The sequence below is a fragment of the Lactuca serriola genome, chromosome 8 (genome assembly GCF_051521515.1).
Source record: "Lactuca serriola cultivar US96UC23 chromosome 8, Lser_US96UC23_V15, whole genome shotgun sequence".
NCBI classification, from domain to species: Eukaryota; Viridiplantae; Streptophyta; class Magnoliopsida; order Asterales; family Asteraceae; genus Lactuca; species Lactuca serriola.
Genome location: NC_136415.1, coordinates 271,170,726 through 271,189,721, shown reverse-complemented (window position 1 = coordinate 271,189,721; position 18,996 = coordinate 271,170,726).

Genomic DNA, 18,996 nt, shown 5'->3' with positions numbered 1-18,996 from the left:
AGACTATGGAGACTGTGGCCGAGATCACCGCCAAGTTCAGGAAGAGGGCATTGCTGGTGCCCCAGTATGCGGGAAATGAGAATATGAGGAGGAACTGTTATCATGACATACTACGAGCCGACATTCGGGAGCATGTTAGTTTTTCCGCTTGCCCTACCGTGGATTCCATGATTGCCAGGGCTAAGGAGAGGGAGATTGATCTGGAGCATGTCCGGAAGAGGAAGACTGAGGAGGGTCATACGACTGGGGCTTCAGGGAAGAAGCCCAAGGGATCAGACGGTAGGCCCAAAGGCCAGTCAGGACCAGGCCGCTATAGGAAATGTGGTAGTTCACATGAGGGGGCATGTAGATTGGGATCGGCGGGCTGCTATAAGTGCGACAAGACGGGGCACTTCAGCAGGGGCTATACTGCCCTTGCACCGGTTGTTCAGACGTCTGAGTTGTTGTGTTTCCACCGTAACCAGAGAGGCCACAAGAAGGCTAATTGCCCCCAGTTGACAGCAAAATCAGCGCCAGTGAAGGCGCCAGCTCCCGCGACCCTGCGAATCAGTGATGGCCGGCAAGGCAAGGCAGAGGTTCTAGTGATGAGGAGCCAGACATTCCAATTGACTACCGAAGAGGCACACACTGCACCCGATGTGGTGACGGGTATGATTTCTTATTTATGCTGTTATGATATGCTGTTGTGATTTTGATATGTTATGTATGTGCTCTGTTTAGGATCGTTCCATGTGAACGGTATTCCAGTTCATGTATTGTTTGATTCGGGTGCTACTCGATCATTTGTCTCTCTTGCCCTTAGCAAGAAGTTTCCTGAGTCTTCGGGCATGTTGGATTTCCCTTTAGAGGTAGAGATTGTAGATATCCGATCGGTGCGAGCATCGACGGTATTCCGAGACTGTGTGCTGAGAATATTCGATGAGCCTTATCTGGTAAACCCGGTTCCTATTTCGTAGAGAGGAAACAAGGTGATTATAGGCTTGGATTGGTTGAGCCCCAATGGGGCAGTGATAGATTACGCACAACAGTTGGTTCGGATCAGGACCCCAAGTGGGGGAGAGTTGGTAGTTCAGGGCGAGAGGTCACATCAAGGACCAGCGGTTTGTTTAGCAGCGAGGGCTAGGCGTTACCTTCAGCAGGGTTATGTAGGATATGTCGCGTATGTCATGGACACCCAGGAGACAGGTAGAGAAATAATGGATGATGTGCCTATGGTGTGAGAGTTTACGGATGTATTCCCCGAAGAATTGCCAGGGATACATCCGGAGAGGCAGGTGGAGTTCAGGATCGACCTAGTCCCTGGTGAGGCTCCGATAGCCAACGCACAGTATCGGTTGGCTCCTCCTGAGATCGGGAGTTGTCTACACAGCTGCAGGAGCTGTTAGACATGGGAGTCATTAGACCGAGTAGTTCTCCCTGGGGAGCCCCGATTCTGTTTTTGAGGAAAAAGGACGGGTCACATCGGTTGTGTATAGATTACCGGGAGCTGAACAAGGTAATGGTGAAGAACCGTTACCCACTCCCGAGGATTGATGACCTCTTTGAGCAACTACACGGGATTTCAATGGACGCGGCCAAAGTGGAGTCCGTTATGAGATGGGAGGTTCCGAGGTCTCCATCTGACATTCGGAGTTTCCTAGGATTAGCCGGCTACTATCGGAGACTCATACAGGATTTCTCCAAGATAGTCGTACCCCTGACCAGGCTAACAAGGAAAGCCGTGGTCTTTCGATAGGGGACTAAGCAGCAGGCCGCGTTCGAGACACTGAGGCAGAGATTGTGTGAGGCGCAAATCTTAGCCCTGCCATAGGGTATGGAGTATTTTGTTGTGTACTGCGATGCGTCCATCTCAGGGCTGGGCGTAGTATTGATGCAGAGAGGGAATGTCATCGCCTACGTGTCAAGGAAGTTGAAGCCTTACGAGGCGAACTACCCGACACACGATTTGGAGCTAGGGGCTATTGTGTTCGCCCTCTAGATTTGGCATCATTACCTCTATGGGGTTCGTTGTACCATCTACACGGACCATAAGAGTTTGAGGCACCTCATGGATCAGCAAAATCTAAACATGAGGCAGCGTCTGTGGATGGACTTGGTAAAGGATTACGATTGTGAGATCCTTTATCACCCGCGAAGGCCAATGTGGTGGCCAAAGCGCTTAGACGCAAGGCAGTGCCAATCATGGATATCTGCCTGAGGATGACAGTGGTGACTCCGTTGTTAGAGTGGATTTGGGAGGCCCAGTAGGAGGCCATGAAGGAGGAACATCGAAAGAGCGAGCGGATTGTGGGGCAGGTTTCCTCCTTCGACTATGACATCCGAGGATTACTGACACTACACCGTAGGATGTGGGTGCCATACCACGGGGGTGTGCGCCAGGTTCTGATGGAGGACGCGCACAAATCTCGTTTCTCCATTCATCCTGGGGCGACGAAGATGAATAGGGATCTTCGTCTGGACTAATTGTGGCCCTGCATGAAGCGAGATGTAGCATGGTACGTGGAGCGGTGCTTGACCTGCAGGATGGTCAAGGCCGAGCACCAGAGGCCACACGACAAGATGCAGCCATTGGATATTCCGCTGTGGAAATTTGAAGATATTACGATGGATTTTATCAAAAAGCTTCCCAGGACCGCGCGGGGAGTGGATTCGATTTGGGTCATCATTGATCAATTGACCAAGAGCGCCCATTTTATCTCGATTCAGGAGAGTATTTTGGCCGAAAGGTTGGCCGATATATATATATATATATATATATATATATATATATATATATATATATATATATATATATATATATATATATATATCAGGGAAGTAGTGGCGCGGCACGGGGTGTCAGTATCGGTGATTTCAGACAGGGATGTGCAGTTCACTTCCAGGTTTTGGAAGAAGTTTCATGACGAACTGGGTACTCGTCTACATTTTAGCACCGCCTTTCACCCGCGAACGGATGGTCAGAGCAAGCGAACCATCCAAACCCTGGAGGATATGTTGTGAGCTTGCGTGTTAGACTTCGGAGGTAGTTGTGATACCTACCTTCCATTGGCAGAGTTCTCCTATAACAATAGTTATCATGCGAGCATTGATCGTCCTCCCTTCGAGATGCTATATGGGAGGAAGTGCAGGACCCCGATATGTCGAGGCGAGGTTGGCCAAAGGGTGATGGGGAGCACCGAGGTAGTGCTCAAGACGATAGAGAAGATACAACAGGTCCGGAGCAGGCTTCATACTGCTCAGAGTCGGAAGAAAAGTTATGCCGATAAGCGCCAATCAGACCTGGAGTTCCAGGTCGGGGATATGGTTCTCCTGAAGGTGTCGCCATGGAAAGGAGTTCTCCGATTCAGGAAGCGGGGAAAGTTGGGCCCCAGGTTCATTGGACCGTTTAGGGTTGTAGCTCGGGTGGGCAAGGTGGCGTATAGGCTTGATTTGCCAGCCGAACTCAGTTAGATACACAACACTTACCATGTTTCTCAGCTGCGAAAATGCCTGGTGGACGCCTCAGCAGTGGTACCCTTGGAGGACATTCAGGTTGATGGCAGCCTGAACTACATTGAGCGACCGGTGGCAATCCTCGACCGTAAATCGAAGGATCTAAGGAACAAGAGAGTGGAGCTCGTGAAGGTACAATGGCAGCACCGAAAGGGGTCGGAGTGGACTTGGGAACCAGTGGATGAGATGATGGAGCATTACCCTGAGCTGTTTCAGGATCGAGAAGCAGACTTCGAGCACGAAGTCTAAAATAAGTGGGGGAGATCTGTAGCACCTGGTCCTAGGGACGCATTCTCTTCTTTAAAATATTTTGCATTTTGGCCTTGGACTCGGCGAGTTGAAGGACCAACTCGCCGAGTAGAAGCGGGATAAGACACGGAGTTTAAGCTATGGACTCGACAAGTCGAGTCCTGGACTAGGCGAGTAGGCCCTGTCTAGACAAAAACCCTAATCCGAGGGTTTCTACCCTATTTAAACACCTTAACTCAGCCTCCTTCGTCCTATTTGCTCCCAGAAGACCCCCATAGCAAACCCTAGCCGTTATTAAGAAATCTAAGGTATTTTGAGTGATTTTGGTGATTTTGTGATCCAAGGAAGGAAGGAAAAGCTTGAAGGATCAAAAGGAGGCTTGAGGGATCCGATTTTGAACATCATTTGTAGTCTTCAGAAGGTATAAAGTCTATACCTTGTTTGCTCTTTAGATAGATCCCATTTTGTGGAGTTTTAGGGCTTTCCTAAGCCATTTTGGTCACCAACCATATTTGCAAGCATGGTTGGGGGTTGATGTTTCGGATCTAGGTCCTAAGAGGGGTTGCAAGGCAGAAAGGAGTGCCTCTTGCACTCAAAGAAGGCTCCATGATATGTAAGAGCTTGTTTTAGGATCTTTTGAGCTCAAAGTCCCATGCAAGCACGTAAAGGTTCTAACTTTATGTGCTAGACCGATTGTAGAAGCATAGATCTATCTTTTGATCAAGGGTTGTACATCAGAAATCGAAGTACTAGTGAAGGGATGTGATCGACTCGACGAGTCCAAGGTTTCTATCCCATTCAGTGAAGGTCAAAAGGACCCAATTGAGTGTGTAAAGGTTTTAGGGAGTCCTGGGGAGTGACCCAACGTTCTGGACTAAGCCATTGTTCTGGAAATTCATGGGACTCGGCGAGTGCATGAGCAGACTCGGTGAGTCCAAGGCAATCTTCTTAAGGATGAAGAAGAACTCGACGACTTGTTCATCAAATCGGCGAGTCGAGGACAGAACTTGTTCATCAGATGAAGGTGAACTCGACGAGTTGTTCATCAACTCGGCGAGCCGGATGAGTTTTCATGTGATGTTCATATAAGAGAAGAACTCGTCGATTTGACGGCCGAACTCAACGAGTGGGGTCATGGATGAGGACGAGTAAAGGGATAGGGACTTGGCGAGTTGGCGAGCCAACTCGGCGAGTCATGTCAGCTGAAAGTTGACTTTGACATTGAATTGGTCAGGAGTAAAATGGTCATTTTACCCTAAGAATAGTTAGCAGTGTATGACTAAGTGTTTTGTGGGAATTATAGTCGGAGGATTTCCGGAGTAATAGTGGCAGTAGTCAGAGGATTCCTGCACAGTTCAGCAGCTACTACGAGGTAAGTTACCTTCCAGTAGCGGTGGGTCTACGGCCACAATGCCGGCCCACCAGTAGGAGTTGTATGTTAGATTATTGTCTTTGTGATATCTTCTAGGTTTGCTACTACCTGATATGTTATATGCTGGCATGATACGTTATATGTGATAGTAGTAGAGTTCGGTAGTTAGGACCGAAGGGTAGTTCGGACACCCCATTTGTGTATGATAATATGTTTATGTTATGATATATGTGATAGTAGTAGTAGGGGTGGAATAGTCCCCGAGGTTCGGTTGTTAGGACCGATGGGCAGGTCAGCACCCCAGAATGGCTTGAAACGGGTAGGACGGCACCCCAGAATGGCCGCATGGGTAGGACGGCACCCCAGAATGGTCGCATGGGTAGGTCAGCACCCCAGAATGGCCATACGGGTAGCTCGGCACCCCCAGAATGGCCGTACCAGGTAGGTCGGGCACCCCGAAATTGCCCGACAATATGTATGTTATGTGATTGTATGGTATGTGGTACGATGGGGGAACTCACTAAGCTTTGTGCTTATAGTTTATAGTTTTGGTTTCAGGTACCTCTTCAGCTAAGGGGAAGGAGCTGGTACGGTAGCAACACATCATACACACATATTAGTATGAGTTATTCTAGGATTTGTACTTTGACATTATTATGTTTTTACGATTCGGTTTTCAGACACGAGACATGTTTTTATGAAATGATATGATCGGTTTATATTATGTTATAAATATTTTGCAATTCACTTAATCAAAAATGAAATTTTTGGACGTGAAAAATTGGGTCATTACACTACAATCATAAGACAAGGTTTAGGACAAAACCAAATTCAAATTTAGCTTTCCTTCTTGGGCTGGACTTTGCTTATTCTAAATTTCTTGTCCTCTAGTAGCACAAGGGCCTACCAGTGCTTCCGTGTTGTCAGGCAGCTCACCCAGAATTATCAATGTACTTTCACTGACCAACATGCTTTTCTTTTGCAGTTAAATGAAAAACATAGAACTCATAAACATTGCTAACTCAACTAAAAGTGCATAGAAATTAGAATGTGTCAACCAAACACGATTGGTTATCAACCTCAGGTCGTGTGCCAGTGATAACTAAAAGGTTTAGTGTTAGTTGATTCTTGAAACTCTGAAGATCAATACGACTCCTACCGACTTCATGACATATGAGCTTTCTCTCAAGGAACATTCCTAGACAAGCTAAAACAAATATTCAAACATGTGGATTCCAGACAAGAAAACATTTCACAAAATAATTCTTAGTTTATCCTTTGTTTGTCGATTTACGAAAAACATCACAATTCCAATTCTATATGTGGTATAGTAAGAAAAACATTTTTACTACATATATTTCGAGGTGTTTTCAACCATCTTAGTTTGAAATGAGTTTCAAGATACAATTTGTAGTTACTAGAGCATGGATCTACAATTTGATTTGGAATAAAGTATGATTCATCTCTTGATTGGACTATTTTTCAACAAAATCATATTCCTTTTCTTAGTCATACAATTATACTAAGATGTTTTTCGAGGATTAATTGTTATATAAATCCACAATGACTAAGATGATGATAAAACATGATATAAAATCATTCTCCTTTCTTCTCAGATTAGAGAATCTTTTATCTTTCTTCCTAATAGATTCTTGTTAGTTGTTCTGCTACTCTTTGAATCTTTTCAAAGTATTATAATTATGCTAAATATTATTAACACAACCATATTTACTAAAACATCAATAAATCATGAAGAATAGAGTTATCGTCCTTTCTGGTGTATCTTAATAGTCCATATAAACATGTACTGGATCCATTAATCCTTCACTTTACTTACATAAAGATGTGATCAATGAATTAGTCATAATTTTCCAATGAACAAGATTCTCATACACTATATAATACGACTTGTACAACACCAGGTATCTGTCCATTTGGTGATGAGATTTCTTTTAACTTGGTCATCTATGACAACACCACAAGCGATATCATAAGAATCAAATCCAAATTAATTTTGCTAATATTAGACATGTATCCAACACATTCATGAATCCCATTGCAAGGAAATATAAATAAGGCAACCATATAAACAAAAATTTCACTTTATTGAAAATAAACAAAATTTGGAACCTGTCTTTCCAACGCATAGAATAAAAACCACGTTTCTAGATGTCTCCGAAGAGTAATGGAAATCTATTAAATTATCCCAACTCCTTATTAGTAGCTCCAAATTCTGACCATCAAACCATGTGACCAAAGTTCATCTCTCATGATCAGATTTAGCTTACCCTGCTTAAGCTTCCTTCTTTCTCTTAGATCCTATAATAACATCAAAATGTGATCATCACATCATGTATTAAAATTCAATGAATAGAAACTTCTTAAAATAATGGAGTTAGATAACGGCTGTACCTGAAGCAAAGTCACACAACTTGACTTCACTATCTCAGAGATCTTTTAGGTATTTTGGGTAGCTTAGCAACCAATGTCCCTTCAATTGGCAATAGAATAAAATGACTCTTTGGGATTAGCATATGGAACTATCTGAGAACTACTCTTTCTCTTTTCCATACGATCAAACTGTTTGACCTTGGCTAACCCCTTTCCATTAGGAAAAGAAATATTTTCTGGACCACCATTGTCACCGTTATTAATTTCAATGGAAACCATGGAATTAAACCCAATAAGCATATTTGCTTTAGATGTGCTCTTAAGCATTTCTACTTTAGCAACAATCAACATTTGGGTCAGATCAATTAGAGTCACGTCGATATTTCTCATATAAAATTTCTCAATGAAGTGATCATATGACTTTCGAAGCAAAAGAAGAACCAAACTAATGGCTTGCTTCGTTGAGAAAACGACACCCATTCTATCCAACTTGTCAATGTACGATTTATTTTCATAACATGCATACACACAAAGTTTGATCTTGATGTTTATATGCCGATAGGGATTGAGCTGTCTCATATCTATCAACTTGAGGAAAACGTAACGTTGGGAGAGTCACAGGAGAAGGAGATGATGTCTAGTTCCATCATTTCCTAAGAAAAGGAAAATATTTTTACCATGACTTAAAATTGGATGACCATCTCTAGAAGATTGAGGACAACAATTTCCTTAAGAATGAGGAAGACCATTTCTATCTTCATAAGTTATTTTAAAATAGGAGAAAAAGAGAATTCGAGTTAGTTGATTTTAATCCTTTATTATTATCCCATAAATTTATATTAAGGATTGGATTCATATTTTTGATGCGAACTTTGAAGAGGGATGTCGTAATCAAATTCGAATCTATTTTAGGTAGGTAAGGCATTTACCAATTCCAATATTATGAAACTCCTAGATCCGCTGAGATTCATTGAATCTTATCAATGACATGTTTAATCTCAAATTATGCTCTTACTTTTATGACTGGGATGTCGAGGATCACAAACCAGATAGCAATAACCACATAAACCCGCTTGACAACCACAATGTCATTTATCATATCCGATTGATGTGTCAGTTAACCACACACGCTCCATCAACAATGATAATTTTCAAGATGCCCATCATATCTCTTTATAGTCCTTATTAGTGTGCCGGTTAACCACTAATGTCATATAAGGCATGGTGTGCATTTTCATGGATTAGTATACTTTTCATAATTTTCCTAAAGTAACTAAGAGTGGGATTTTAAAAATGGTTTAGTTAATTTATGCTATTAAAATTATTAATGAGATTATGTCCTATCAAATCCGTTCGGCTAACGACCCTCCACCATATAAGAGAGCGGTGGGTAAGAGTGGATATCCAATGGTGGTCGTTTTATAGGCCGCTTCCTTAAACTACCGTTATAATATGACTTCATGAATGAGGCTAACTAGTGATTTGACTAACTTGTTTTATTCATATAATATATTGATTTTTTAATTATATATAGTATAAGGTGTATTTTAAAACTTTTTTAAAATACTAGGCTTAAGTTTAAATTTTCGAAATTAATATAAAATTAATTTAATTTAAAAATAAACCAATTTCGATCTAATCTTTATTTTTTAGTTAAACAATTAGTTAATTTAATTTAATCTATATGGATCAAATAGTTATTTACAATTATATAATTAATAATTCAAATTTAATTCAAATCCAAAACCCCCTAATTTTCGAAAATAGAGTTTGGGAGGCAAGGGTTTCTAAAACTCTAGCAAATTTAGAAAATTCTAAGGGTGGAGGCTAGGGTTTCAAGAACGCTAGCACTTTACGAAAAATGCCTCCATTAGGGTTTAGTTTATATAAACCCTAATTTTGATCCCATTCAACTATGTGCAATATCAATGAAAACAATGGCTCGGATACCACTGATGAGTTTTATATGTAACAGAAAAAACTTATTTTGGCGGAAGGATATAAACCCTAAGTTCACATGCACCCAAAAGGATCTATGTTCTCATTATGATTTGCAAAAAAAAAAAAAATATTAAATATCAAGAACCCTTAAACTACAATGTTATTTTCGAAATTATTATAAGGGTTTTAGAAAATTCATACCTTACTTTATTATAGCAAATAAACTCATAATCCTTCCTTGTTGGTCTTCTTAAAGCAAGCACCAGAAGTCTCGTTCCTTTAATGGTTCATACCCAAACCCTTGCAAGTTGGAGGCTAAAGAGGAAAGAGGAGAGGGAATGAGAATTTTCCTTTCTCACTCTTGTAGAAGGGTTGGACGGAATTAGGAACCCATAGGAGGGTTTATATAGGTGATAAAGAGAACTAGGATAAGACAAGTTTCCTTAGATAAGTCTTGTCTCATTTCGTTGCTCCTTAAGGACTACTAGGCTTCCTTATTGCCAAAGGAAACCCCTAAAGACCATCTAGAATTCGTCCCCCCTCCTAGGGAGGTTCTAGAATTGGTCAATGTTTAAATTTTAAACATTTTCACCATTAGTCATTCCATTTTTAATTAATCCAATTAATCCCAAAAATAGTTCCAATTAACTTTTTATTAATTCTTAATTAAATAATACTAGAGAAAATTGCAAATTTACCCAAATATGTTAAATACCTTGTGAAAAATAACCAAAAAAACCCAAATTGCATTCTTAGCCACCAAAATCGCAGATGGATTAAGCCCATCTGCGATTTTGGCAACCCGTCTACGAACGTACAAGTCTCTAAAGCACAGGCGTGTTTTAGCGACTTGTACGTTCGCGATGGTTTTTTTTTTTTTTTGTATAAATACCTACTTCGCCCCCGTAAAATCGCATATGGACTAAGCCCATTTGCGATTTCCTCTCCATTTCAACTGCGATTTTGGGGTTATTTTATTTTATTTATTTTGACTACGAAATTGATAAGGTTCGACTACGAAACAACCTTATTATCAACAAGTTATACGTACCAAGTGTGTTATTTTAAAAATTTTAAACTATATTATCAACAAGTTATATGCACAAAGTGTATTATTTTCAAAATTTTAAACTAAACATCGTTGGCACTCTTTTCTAATTGATATCTACTCTACCAATTATATATATAACCAATATAAAGAATTTATCTTATGTAAAATCCCACATAATCGTAATGTGTTGTTGCTTTGTATGGAGTTCACGGTCTACCTATTGGGGTTAAGTTAAATCTTCAAATTCTAAAAACACCTAAACAACTAACAATTATATCTTTAAAACATATTAATGCTAAATTATTTTCTAAAATAATTTAAACGGCCAAAAATAATTAAAGGCTAAAACAGATTAATGTTAAGTAATTAGAAATTTCAATCCTTATAACAACTAAACAAGTATAAAGTTGAAGTTTTAAACATAATCAAATTTTCCAGAGAGAGTTTTCCAACAAGAAAGAGTAAAAATGAAGCAATAAAAGAAAATCATTTTTATACTAGCAACAACTATGTTCACAGATGGGTTCCTATGTTCACAGATGGACTCGTCCATCTGTGAACGTATAAGTCGATAAAGCACATATGTCCTTTAGTGACTAGTACGTCTACAGATGGGTTGGCAAAATCGCAGATGGACTTAATCCAATTGCGATTTTGGTGGCTAAAAATGTAATTTGAGTTTTTTTTGGCTATTTTCCACAAAATAATTAACATTTTTGGCTAAATTTACAATTTTCTCATAATACTATTTCTAATTAATATGTTATTCTCATAATATATTAGTAAATCATTTATTTTGATTTCTACATAATTTATTAAATATATAATATATTAATACACTAGGTTTGAAGGCAACCCAAAAGGACTTTGCTAATAATTCAAGTTTATACTAATGTAGTTATTAGCTTAGACACCTAATCCAACAGTAACATCTTAGAAATTACAACGAGATTTTTCAATTTTGAAATATAATAACCAATTAAAACCATTGTTTCGGAAACCATAAACTAACATTCATTTGATTAAACCATGCAATATCATAGTTAAGTTTACAAAACTATGGAAATGAACATCTTCGATGCGTGTGTCGAGTCCCGCCAAGCTCTTCTCACAAATGACCTACAAAATGTTTAATCAACAACTGTAAGTATAAAGCTTAGTAAGTTCCCTAGTATGTCACATATTCCAGCACACATACAATGCATCCACAAAAGATCTTGGCTCTAGTGTCTAGAAATCAAATCTCCTATCCATATACATATATCATGTGTAATGGGCCCAGTCCTAGGGAGAGTATGGGACCGGCCCTGACTCGATCGTCAGGGGATGAACCCTGGTCTTACATACAATTGATGTGATCTAACCACATTCTATCATATTAGTGTTGTCATCCAACCACAGTCCTTTATATCAGTGTTGTTATCCAAACACAGTCTCTCATATCAATGTTGTGATCCAACCACAGTCTTTCATATAAATTCATAAAGTTATATGTAGTTAGGGATAAGATAGACAATCGAACTAATGACCCAACCAAGAGTGAATAATCATATAAGAAAATCACAATCAGGTATTAGACTTAGCGTTCTCATGCTATCCAACAAAAAATATATAGAACCTAAGCTATCACTATCATATAACCATGTATCATAAGCACATATCAAAATACTAGCATATCCCTACACTTACCAACTAGCATTCCATAGTTACTAGCCTATGACCGCTTCTCATGTAAGTCCTTCGCTGGTCAGTCATACATAATCCTGATAATTTGCCTACCGCAGTTACCCTAGCCAATCATAACTCCTAAAAGTACCATACGATCAACAGGCAAGACCTTACCCATCTAGCACACCAAGACACCAAGTGTCCTAAACTGCACATTCATACAAACGAGTTCTCCTAGCCAACTAGCATACTTGTACTCTAATAATACTTCTATCCTACCATGCAAATGCTGGATTAGGTGTCTAAGCACATAACTATGATTGAGATATATTTGAATTGATGGTAGCACACTACTTTTAGGTTGCCTTCAAACCTAACAATTGAATAGGATAACTTTTAGAGATAGAGATTGATTTATTAATTTATTATATGGTTAATAAATTAATTAGAATTTAAAATAAATAGTTTGTTAATATATTATGAGAATATTATATGAATTGGAAATAGTAATATTTAATTAAGAATTAATCAGAAGTTAAATTGAATTAATTTTAGGACTAATTGGATAAATTAAAAGTGCATGACCTATAGTGTATTGTTTAATAGTTGAGCAAGAGGCATTCTAGATCCATCCTATGCGTTGGACGATTTTAATAGGATATTAGAGGATCTAGAATTATCCTTGGAGGATAATTAGGAAGCCAAATAAATACCAAAAGTAAGATAATGTTATTTTATTTTTTGGGACTTACCTAGGGTTTCTTGGTACACTGTAAAAAGGCCATATACCTCATATTTTCGTCCATATCTCCTTTATAAGGCTAGGGCCGGAAATCTCATCTTTCTCCTCTCTCTTATCAAGCTCCTCCTTGGTTGCTAGGGTTTAGTTGTGAACCATTAGAGGCACGTCACTTGTGGTGCTTGCTTCTAAGAGTTTTCAAGAAGGTTTTGATTTGTTATTTACTACAATAACTAAAAGGTAAGTAAACCCTAATTTGTTCTTTTGGTTTTCGAAAATAAGCCTACGGTTTAAAGTTTCGTTGATCAATAGAATATTATTTCAATGGTTGGTATGACATAGATCCTTATGTTGCATTTACCCTTAAGTGTTAAGGATTTACCCACATTAGTGTATGTAAAACCCATCAGTAGTGTCAGAGAGTAGCTTGTCTATCAATTATATATATATATATATATATATATATATATATATATATATATATATATATATATATATATATATATATTGTTCGAATCTGAACAAGGAGGAAAACATAATCATCATTCTGGTCCATCTTGGTGACATGGTATCTACCACCACGACGTGGTGATTTGTAAATTCTTGGTCTTTTCCCGTTCGACCACGACGTGGTAATTGCTAACCAAGATGTGGTGGACGATAAAATCCATAAAAATCGGATTTTGGTTACTCTCATGATTTGAATATATAATTACCTTAAATAATGTTTTAATTATGTAAAACTGAATAATTATATAAGTAATTGGATATCCTTATCTTGAATTCATGAATTATCCTTATGTGCCTTATTATTAATTTAATTAAATGGTCCATTGAAAGATAATTAATAAATCCATAAAATGGTTTAAATTTAATTAAATTAAAAGTTTAACTTATTAAAAGATTAAACGTTTGCAATTATATATATATATATATATATATATATATATATAAAGGTTTATATATATTATATGTATAAAAAAAGTCAGTCGAACCACTAGTAGGCTTCATTCACGAAACCATACTATAAGGAGAGTTTAAAGAAGAGGCATATAAAATGACCGTCATTAGATATCCATTCTTACCCATGCTCTCTTGTATGGTGGAAGGTCGTTAGCCGAACAGGTTTGATAGGACAAAAATTATTATCGTTAATAAGTATAATGCAATTAAAAGGTAACTAACCTACTTTTTCTTTTTAAATCCCACTCTTAGTTACTTTAGGAAAAATGTGAATTTGTATGCTAATCCATGAAGTTGCTCATTAAACTTTATATGTCGTTAATGGAGCGTGTGTGGTTAATCGACACACTAATGGGGGACTAATAAAGAGTGTTAATAAGTTTCTCAAAAATTATCATTGATTAATGGAGCGCATGTGGCTACCCGGAACATTAAAACGAGAAGATAAATGACATCGAGAGGACCAAGCTGATTTAAATCCCAGTCACAAAAGTGAGAGCATAATCGAGATTAAACATGCCATTGATTATATTCAATGAATCTAAAAAGATCTAGGAGTTTCATAATATTAAAACTGGTAATGGGCTTACCTACCTAAAATAGATTCGAATTTGATTATGGCATCACTCTTGAAAGTTCGAATCGAAAATATGGATCATAGCCTTCATTTAAGATTATGGGTTAATAATTAAGGATTAAAATTAGCTAACTTGAATTCCCTTTTCTCATTTTATAGATGTCAAATCAAGACAAGAATGGTCTTACTCATTCTTTTGGAAATGGTTTTCATATTTCTTCAGAAGATGAGCTTCCACTTTCTAATTAAGGTGAAAGTGTTTTCTTTTCTTTAGGAATTGGTGGAACTGGACTGTAGCACCTCGTTCTTGGAAGGAAAAGCTTGAAGGATCAAGAGGAGGCTAGAAGGATCCAATTTTGAGCATCATTTGCAGTCTACAGAAGGTATAAAGTCTATACCTTGTTTGTTCTTTAGATAAATCCCATTTTGTGGAGTTCTAGGGCTTTTATAAGCCATTTTGGTCACCAACCATGATTGTTAGAATGGTTTGGGGTTGATGTTTCAGATCTAGGTCGTTAGAGGGGTTACAAGGCAGAAAGGAGTGGCTCTTGCACTCAAAGAAGGCCCCATGCATTGTAAGAGATTGTTTTAGGACCTTTTGAGCTCAAAGTCTCATGCAAGCACGTAAAGGTTGTCACTTTATGTTCTAGATCAATTGTTGTCACACCCCAAAACCAAGAACGGCGGAAACGTTCTGGGGCGGAGGACGTCATGTTTAATATCAACAACAATGTAAAGTAGTAAACAAGCAACAACATCATCCATTGCATTAATAAAATAATTATTATATAATTGTATTTTGTCAAATTTTGATAAACACTAAATCATAAATCAAAATGAAAGATAAGTCTTGAATAAGCTTCATCTTCCTTTCTCCTTGCATCGGTACCTGTCTATGATGACCTGAGGATACAAGTAATATTTGAAAACACAGTTGTAAATGAGTTTGAAATATGATGACAGAGTAAGAAGTACAGTGTAATAAGTAGTTGAAAACATATAAAATGTTTATAAAAATCATTTGAAGGAAACTATTTGGTAAAACGGCTAATGAGTAGCCAAATCTTTTGAATGCTGTATATTAATCACATGTGATTGATGTAATAAGTAATATAATCCAACTTACTAATCACGTGTGATTAACATAATAAGTAGCATGATTCTACTTGTATCCCCCCCATAAAACATTTGAAATAGTTTAAAACATTAGTTAAGGGGTATGAACTCACCTGCAGTATGTGACTGGAAACGAACGGGCTGTTATCGTACGGAAGGATCGGACAAGTGCTTGGTGTCAAGTGATGACTTAGACACACACAATGATCCTAATTACATATGAAGACATATGTATATAAATAATTAGTGATTATAACACTAATTATACAAGTAATAACATTTAAGCGCGAGGACAACACTTTTGGTCAAGTGCTAGGAGGCAAATGGGTTGCAATAAAGGAGTGCAATGCCCCTAATGGAAGTTTAAGGTTAAAAGACCATATTCATTAGAGTTTACGGCCCAGGGGAGTAAGCTCCTGGCCATAAACTCTCAAACAAGCCATGAAATGGAGTTTAGAAGTACTACAACTTTAGAGGGGAATTGCTTCAAGGCTAGACAAGAGTTTAAGGTACCATATGGACTCCTAAGGGAAGTTTACGGCCCAAAGACCCTTTTCCCTTGGAGTTTACGGCCGTAAACTCCCTTGGGAGGGTTCTTATTGTCCTTACAAGTGTCTAACAATTCTAGGAACAAGTCTAGGCTTCAATACTTGGATTAAGGGAGGTTTAAGGCACTAAATGGGACCATTTGATGGAGTTTACGACCATAGAACTCTTTGGGCCATAAAATCCCTCACACATGAGGTCCTAAGAATTTTAACTAGTCCATATCTCATCTAAGTACTTGCCCTAAAAGTTTCTTGGCCTAACGAAGTGTCTAGGGTGTCCTTTGACCCCATTAAAGGAGTTTACGGCCCATGAAATACTCTTGGCCGTAAACTCTCCAACACTTATGCTTTTCATGTGTTATTTAGGTCCTAAACACATTAAGGTACATGCCAAAAATGAATACTAAGCCTTAGGAAGAGTTTGAAGGCATTTTGGAACCTAAAACTTGGAGTTTACGGCCCAAGGAGTTTCTTGGCCGTAAACTCCCTTATAGAAATGATTTATAAGGGTTTTGATGGCATAAATCATGAGTTTAAAGCTTCTAGGTTTTTGTTCTAAGGCTAGGGATCACAAGGCACTCATTTGTGCCCTTTACTTGGAGTTTACGGCCCAAGAGGTGGTTCCTTGGCCGTAAACTCCTCAAACTACTTGCTTTTGATTTGCTTCTAGCCTCATATGATCATACACTAAGTCCTTAGTTAGATGCCTAACACGGAAATGGGACTATGTGGCCTTTAGGCTTGATTTTGGAGTTTACTCCCCAAGAACGTTCTTGGGCGGTAAACTCCCGGATCTTGTGTTTTGGACATGTAATCAATGTTATAAAGCATATAACAAGTATTAAAACACATTAAGGGAAGTAGACTCACAATCTGGGATGAAAACCCGAATATTCGTGAGAGAGTATTTGGCTTTTCTCTAATTGGAAATCAAATAATGAACCAATTTGGTTCAGAATTCTATTTATAGTCCAGAGATTTTTGGCAGAAAATATTTCTATTCTCGGAATGGATTCTAATGACCTAGAGTAATGGATTTACAGTGTTGCACAAAATCCTAGTGCAACCACTCTCCTAATAACTCCTTAGGTGTAAAACCCTAAAACTGCCAAACTTATTCCAAAAGTTTGAATTTTCACACTAACTGCTCTACTACTATGGGATTGCAATGGTTTGATTTGAATGGAACATTTCGGGTTGTCACAATTATAGAAGCATAGATCTATCCTTTGATCAAGGGTTGTACATCTGAAATCGAAGTTTAGTGAGAGGATGTGACCAACTCGACGAGTCCATTCTTGGACTCGGCGAGTCCAAGGTTTCTGTCCCATATCAGTTGAGGGTCAAAAGGACCCAGTTGAGTGTGGAAAGGTTTTAGGGAGTCCCGGGGAGTGACCCAACGTTCTGGACTAAGCCATTGTTCTGGAAGTTCATGGGACTCGGCGAGTACGTGAACGGACTCGGCGAGTCCAAGGCATTCTTCTAAGGATGAAGATGAAGCCGACGAGTTGTTCATACAACTCGGCAAGTCAAGGACAGGACCTGTGTATCAGTTGAAGATGAAGTCGACGAGTTGTTCATACAACTCGGCAAGTCGGATGAGGATTCAGTCGATGTTCAATTAGAAGGAAAACTCGTCGAGTCATCGGCTAACTCAACGAGTAGAGACTGGTAAAAGGACAAATGGAAGGATAGGGACTCGGCGAGTTGGCGAGCTAACTCGGCGAGTCAGGTCAACTGGAAGTTGACTTTGACTTTGACTTGGTCAGGGGTAAAATGGTCATTTTACCCTAAGAATATTTAGCAGTGTATGACTAAGTGTTTTGTGGGAATTATAGACGGAGGATTTCCCGAGCAGCAACGGGAGCAGTCAATGGATTCGCGCACAGATCATTAGCTACTACTAGGTGAGTTACCTTCTAGTAGCGGTCGGTCTACGGCCACAATGCCGGCCCACCAGTAGGAGTCGTATGTTAGGTGATTGTCTTTGTGATATCATCTATGTTTGCTACTACCTGATATGTTATATGTTGGCATGATATGTTATATGTGATAGTAGTAGAGTTCGGTTGTTAGGACCGAAGGGTAGCTTAGACACCCCAGATATGTCTAACAGTATGTGATGATATGTTTATATGGTGGCATGATATGTTATATATGATAGTGGTAGTCGGAGGGGAATAGTCCCCAAGTTCGGTTGTTAGGACCGAAGGGTAGTTCGGACACCCCATATATGTCTGATAGTATGTTTATGTTATGATATATGTGATAGTAGCAGTAGGGGTGGAAAAGTCCCCAAGGGTCAGTTGTTAGGACCGACGGGTAGGTCAGCACCCCAGAATGGCTTGACACGGGTAGGTTGGCACCCCATAATGGCCATACCGGGTAGGCCGGGCACCCCAAAATTGCCCGACAGTATGTATGCTATGTGATTGTATGGTATGTGGTACGATGGGGGAACTCACTAAGCTTTGTGCTTACAGATTAATGTTTTGGTTTTAGGTACCTCTTCAGTGAAGGGGAAGGAGCTGGCGCGGCAACGACACATCATACACACACTCTTTGTTTTCTGCACTATGAGATATTCTGGGATTTGTACTCTGACATTAATATGTTTTTACGATTCGGTTTTCAGACACGAGACATGTTTTTATGAAATGATATGATCGGTTGATATTTTGTTACAAATGTTTTACAAATCACTTAATCAAAAATGAAATTTTTGGATGTGAAAATTGGGTCGTTACAAGTTGGTATCAGAGCCCTGGTTTGAGCGATTCGGACAAACCTACGGAGGTGTTTGGACTCAAACCAAGGGATTAAAAGATTTTTACAAGGAAAATGACTTTCTAAAAGCTAAGATAAAAGAGTTTTGAGGAGGAACAAGTG